The sequence below is a fragment of the Moschus berezovskii genome, chromosome 2 (genome assembly GCF_049115385.1).
Source record: "Moschus berezovskii isolate FMDL1 chromosome 2, NW_MosBer_1.0, whole genome shotgun sequence".
Classification (NCBI taxonomy): domain Eukaryota; kingdom Metazoa; phylum Chordata; class Mammalia; order Artiodactyla; family Moschidae; genus Moschus; species Moschus berezovskii.
In genome coordinates, this window is record NC_142461.1 from 103,143,103 (window position 1) to 103,149,546 (window position 6,444).

A 6,444-nucleotide genomic window follows, 5' to 3' on the forward strand; every position below is an offset into this window, starting at 1 on the left:
TTAGGCTTAAAGTTTCATAAATTTCCTATTTAATTGTTTTAAGTCATCCAAGTGTCAGGCAATGTTCTTGTATTCATTCTTTCATTAAGCAGTAGAACAAATACTTAAGTTTAATGTAAAAGTTGACAGAGACAGAGAAAATATTTTTGTTTTTAGGACATTAAAAGACAGATATTTGGAGAAATGCTGTTAAAATATATTGGATTCTGGCTAAGTTCATGGCTTTCACCAGCTGTCCCCCAGGTTTGTTTCTCTCTGTTTCCTCCCATCTTCAAGAGCCTGTATTAAAGCTTTCCTCACTGATATTGGTTGGTCCAGTGGCTCCATGTGTTGAATGTCTAGAGAGGGTTATGTCACTTTATTTTTAGACTCATAGTGACTTAAAAAATTAAGAAATTATCCTAACAGGTTAGCAAAATTATGGCATATTTTTAAAAATTATGTCTGCTTATTCATACTTAGATGTAGGTTATTTTTATAGTTTTATTTTTGTAAACAGATTGCTTAACAGTCACTGAATTTCTAGGCCAGTTTCAGATAACTGAAGCACCTTTGAAAGTAGCTTATATTGTCTGCAGCTGGGATGCTGCAGCCCAGTCTGGAGCAAAATTGGAAATAACATCTTTCTAAAGACAGGCTTGGGCTTCCCCAGTGACTCAGTGGTAAAGAATCTGCCTGCAATGTAGGAGATGCAGGTTCACTCCCTGGGTTGAGAAGATTCCCCTGGAGTAGAAAATGGCAACCCATCCAGTATTCTTGCCTGGGTAATCACATGGACGGAGGAGCCTGGCGGGCTACAGTCCATGGGTTCACAAAAGAACTGGACATGACTTAGCGACTAAACAACAGCAACAAAGACAGGCCTAGAAATCCTAGTCGAATCATTTAAGATGTTTCCTTTCTTGGGCAGCAGGACTGAGTTATACCTGACTGCTCGGCCATTGTTCACAGGGCCACAAAACAGTGCAGGCCACCAAACACAAGACCAACCAATCCACCTTACGTATTGGTACAGGTTTCGCAATGCAAATCACAAAACCTTTGTCAGATACGTGTGCCATCAAAAATGGAATCACTGCCTTTGGTAAGCCACCAGCTATTTGAGCCCGTGACACAGGTAAGATGGGTTAAAAAAGACTATTTGCTATTAGGTCACAGAAAGCAGCATTCAGTCCAATATATGTTGATCCATTTTTAAGCAGATTTCTTTCTGCTTCCAGTGTTGGTTGATTTTTCTGATTATAATATCAATTAAGTTCTCCTTGACAGTACCATCTGGTTCATGATGTTCCATCTTGAGCTTTTCCCTCTTCTCCCAGCAATCTTCCTCAGTCTTCTTCAGCCACACAAGGGCTCACTCAAGCCTTTGCTCAACTCACCCAGGCACAGCCATATTTTCGGCTTATTTTTAATGTTCATACCTAACAAATGAACACCCTGGACACAGGGCATAAAGATGATTAAGACATAATAATTCCTCAAGGAATTCTGAGTCCAGCAAACTGTAAAATAATATATGATAAATAATTGCACATAATTGTTGATAAGATTATGCAACCAGGAAGTATTTCTATTGCATCATCTTTTTTCATAGAGAAAGTCAAAACTTCAAACCTAAATTCTTTCCTGTGTGGAAACCTAGACCAAGGAAGCTCTCAGCCCCTTCATGGACCCTGCGTGCACTGGGCTGGCTGTTCACCTCCCCGGGGACCCACTCTCTGGGCCACTGAGGTTGCTGGAGAATATGCAGCCACATTCTTTTCACTGTGATTTTCAAGGTGACAGTTGCCGTTTCACAACTGGGAAAGCCCCATTGTCTCCTTGCCCATCAGTGGTGCTGAAGCTTTTTTCAAATCAGTTGTCTCACTTTGAAAGCTCTTTTCATGTTTCAAAACACCAGAGAGAGCAAACTGATGCTAAATTACATAAGCTGTAGAGCAATCCATCGGACTAGGGGAAAAAAAAGTTGGTCTGGCCATTTTGTTCCACTTGGCACAGATACCACTCAATATCCTAATGGAACTAAAACACATTACTGTCTAGGAGAGAGAGAGACTACAATAACAAGTAGTCAATTTTCCCTCCTGAAAAACTTCTTTTTGAGAAGACATACTGAATACATTCTACACAAATCCTAGTTCCTATTTGCGCATTATAATGCTTCAATATACCTGAGGATTTTTTAACCTCATCAGATACCTCCCAATCTGTGCCTTGTGTATCTCCTGTCTCACCATCAACTCAGAGCAATTGGAAGAGACTAAGTGATTCAGTTCTGAAAAAAAAAACCTCATCATATTGGAAAATCCAATTAACTTTAGATACAGTAGCCACATACCAGTAACAGCACTGTAATTTTGCCTTCTATGAAAATGGCTTAGCTGTTCGTTGGGTAGCATGTCAAAAATTAAACAATGCTGATTATTTTCCTTGTCTTGAGATCTAACACTACTGGGTGAATTAGAAGACCAACTACTGATATACATTTAACTAGATTTAATTCCTGGAATCTCTGTGTTTATTTTGTGATTTATTTTGCATGTTCTGGGGTGAAGGAAAATAATTATCTCTGGGAACCCAGACTGAACTCCTGTTCCACAGTTTGTAGATTGTGAAATGATGATGTTGATAATGTTGATGTCATTTTTAGCTTTCCTAAGTGAAAAGTGATATGAACTGGTGATGTTATCATGCTTACTGTCTCGGCTGCTTTGTGAGAGAAGTCAGAAAGTGATTGTTATCCCTTCTTAAGGGAAGATAAACTGAGAGGCTGCAGGAAATGTTGCTGAAATGTTCATATATGATTGTTGGTGGAGCTGAAACAAAAGCCAACCTCAATACCAAGCTCAGTGTCCAGCCTCCAGACTATTCCTTCTCACATTCACAAAGGGGGCACACCCCGGGTTTCCAGTGCAAACCTTACTTTTATTACTTTTTACAGATATGAGTTAGTTGCGTTCAAAACAAATATCCAGTTTTTACCAAAAATGGCAAAGGATAGAAAGATGGTAAAGTCCTAATCCTTGCCCTCTAGAGGGTTTAAACAATATGACAAATACAAAGCAGAGAAATCATAGCCAGCATGTTAGACATATAAGAAAATTATATTAATGTCTTCTTGAAAGTAGGTAAACTATAAATTATGGGTATGTAAATACATACTTGGGCTTCCCTGGTGGCTCAGACAGTAAAGAATCCGCCTGCAATGCAGGAGACCTGGGTTCGATCCTTGGGTCAGGAAGATCCCCTGGAGAAGGGAGTGGCAACCCACTCCAGTATTCTTGCCTGGAGACTCCCATAGACAGAGGAGCCTGGAGGGCTACAGTCCATGGGGTCGCAAAGAGTTGGATAGGACTGAGCGACAACACTTTCACTTTTCTAATACAAGAGTAAAGTGGAAGGAGGTCTCTTGAAAGGAAAACCAGGGAAAGCAGATGAGGAAAGGGGGGAGAAGGACTGGGCTGCCCTTCCCTCCCCTGTGGTGTCTTTTGATTTAGCCAGGCTGCTCGTCCCCAGGCAGAGTTTCTGCAACTTAATACTTCATGTAAAACCTACTGAGGGAAATTAAAAAAAAACAAAACTGCAGATTCATGGGCTCCACCCACAGACATCCAGATACCACTGGTTCAGAGTGATATTTAAAATCTCCATTTTAAGTCAGCCTCCAGCGGCTGAGAGTCAAGCTTTGGACTTTGAGTTGGAAAACAGTGCTCTGAGATCAGTCATGTGTTGTAAGGAAGGGTGAGAACTGACTTGGAAGATATGGGTGATGTGGGGGTTCACACAATGTGGTCTCTGCAATCTTTGTCTTATATATAGGAGAGCAGGACTGAAAGAGGAGAGGAAAAGTCAGCTCTCCGTAATTAACTAACACAGCCTTCTCCCAACCCAAGTGTACTTGGGCACAGCCCCATGTGCCTGCATCAGAGAAATCTGACTCCTGACAGTCTCCTGACACTTTCCCTGTCCGTCTCCTACATTTCCTCTGACCCTCCTATTATTCTCCATCTGGGGCACGGCTGCTCCCACTTTCGATTTATGAATAATTTGGGGCTATATTTAGGCATCTCCAGTCATTAGGTACCTATGGTTTCTGTATACAGCCTATAAGGTTTTATTTTATTTTTTAGAATTCTAGAAATTCATAAGAAAGAAAGCTCTTAATATTAGGTCACTTACTCAATTACCTCCTTTCCTGCCTAATGCAAAATTATTCCCAATAGTCCTGTTTCTAGTGCTCTGTCACCTATTTTTAAATGTACTGATGGTGGTTCTGCCCCTCCCCTCAAGAGACCCTTATCCTGCCTCACCGAGCTCAGTGTCAGGGGCTTTCCCTGGTAATTAGCTCCAACTTGCTATTTCTTCTCTTTCCCATTATCCTTGGTTATCAATTCCCTTGTAACAACATTATTTCTCTCACATAGGCTCTATATTTTTAGACAGTTTCCACAGTTTCACAAGCCACTGTTAAAAAAGAGTTGAGCTACTTAGTACCAGCCCATATCTTAATTAGTCGCACTATTGGATGATGAAGACAGACCTAATGGAAACCGTCTTTGGGTCCCACTCTGTCCCGCCACGGGCCACATTACCTTGTGCCTGCATCTCTGTGGTTGTCTGCATTGATTTTATCAGTCTGAGGTCATCCCCTTCTACAGAGCAGTGTCTCTTTAAGCATAATGTGTCTAGATCATATGAAGGTGTATAAAAAAGGGCCATCTCATTATCTGAAAATTGGGAGTGAGACCGCTTACTTGGTTACATTTTTATGAATGTTAAATGACACCAGGTTCAGAAAAAAATTAGCAAAAATTCTAGTGTGCAGTCAACATAATAAAATCCTGAGGCATATCTGTATGGTACTAATACAAATATACTTCATTCTGTTTCTAGCTCTCTCACTTGCTAGTTGTATGACATCAACACAATGTGCAATGATCTATTATATAATCCTTCACAGTTGCTGGACTGAGTATTCTTCGAGGAGAGGAACTGTGCCTTATTCATCTTTCTGCCCAGGGCATCAGACTTAAATGTATCAGCCTAAGTTGTTTTACCTTCCTGAGCCTCAATGTTGACTTCTGTGAAGTGAGCACAGATGATCTGCCTTTGGCTCAGACACATTTTATGCCTTAGCTGACATCTTCCTAGCCCACATTTTTGCTCAAGTCATTGATGCAGATAACACACTTGCACAGAAAGAGATGGAAGACACCTCACTTCCCCTGCACCCTGAGGAATCCTTCCAACACCCAAGGGACATCAGTAGGAGCCTGGGTCCAATCACCCAAGCAGTGGTTCTCACCAGGAAGATGCGGTTATCACACTGTGGGAAGGAGCTGAGAGAAATACATTTGTCTGCCCCAAAGAGGCAGAAGCTGTGATAAGCTGTTCTTGGAAAATACACCCTACTAGAAAGAGGCCAGGGACACTGTTAACAACCTACAGTACGCAAGGTAGCCCCAATGACAAAGAACTGCCTGACCCATATGCCAGTGGTGCTGTTGAGAAACCCAGACCAAGAGACCCTACAAAAACCTCATCTGAGGAAAATGCCTCATAAGATACGCTCCTTCCTCTTGTGTTCAGACACTGTCACCTTCTCCACTGCAGAATGGACCCATTGGAAGGTTATTGCTCTGCTCTATAAGTGCATACACAAATACAAAAGATTTATTTTATATAGAGTCGGACACGACAGCGTGACTAAGCACAGCACAAGAGCAAGACATTGGTACCTGCCCTGAGTGTCAGAGCTGTAATGCTAGGAGTGCTCAGGTCACAGCACCATCACGGGGGATATATGCTCCTTGCTCTGGGAAGAAACAGCAGAGCTAAAGAATTGCAAGGCAGAAACCAAGGGAGCAAGTGTAGGAGCACATGCTGAAGGTGCTCATATACAAGGTTAGAGTATTATACTAGAGAGGGGAGAATTTACTGATACTGGAAACTTCTCCCATGATCTAGAGTTTAATGTCTTAGTGAGGACAAACAAAATTGGTCCTAATGCATTGCTTTGGAGAAGGAAATGGCAACCCACTCTAGTGTTCTTGCCTGGAGAATCCCAGGGAGGGGGAGCCTGGTGGGCTTCCATCTATGGGGTCACACAGAGTCAGACACGACTGAAGTGACTTAGCAGCAGCAGCAATGCATTGCTTGGATTGTTCTTTGAAGGTTATCTGACCAAAGGAAATCAGGAATAGAATTGCCTTGGCAGAGTATTGGGGAAAGGATCAAAAGAGAGAGATGGAATGTTGTTAGATGGATTTATGTTAGAACAAAGCACTCACCACCAAACTATGATCCCTGAGGAGGTCTAAAGGACACTCTTCCACCTGGTTAATAAAGAATGTGTCAACACGGTGGAGAAATTTGGCCGTGGCTGCTGACTGATGGTGGGAGATACTACATTGGAACTGGTTTCTCTGGTATTGCTGGGATTCT

General features: G+C 41.9%; 1 pseudogene; it reads right to left on the bottom strand.

Moving 5' to 3' along the window:
* Nucleotides 1-511: 511 nt before the first annotated feature.
* Nucleotides 512-1,294, bottom strand: LOC129537524 (transmembrane protein 126A-like; annotated as a pseudogene).
* Nucleotides 1,295-6,444: the final 5,150 nt, after the last annotated feature.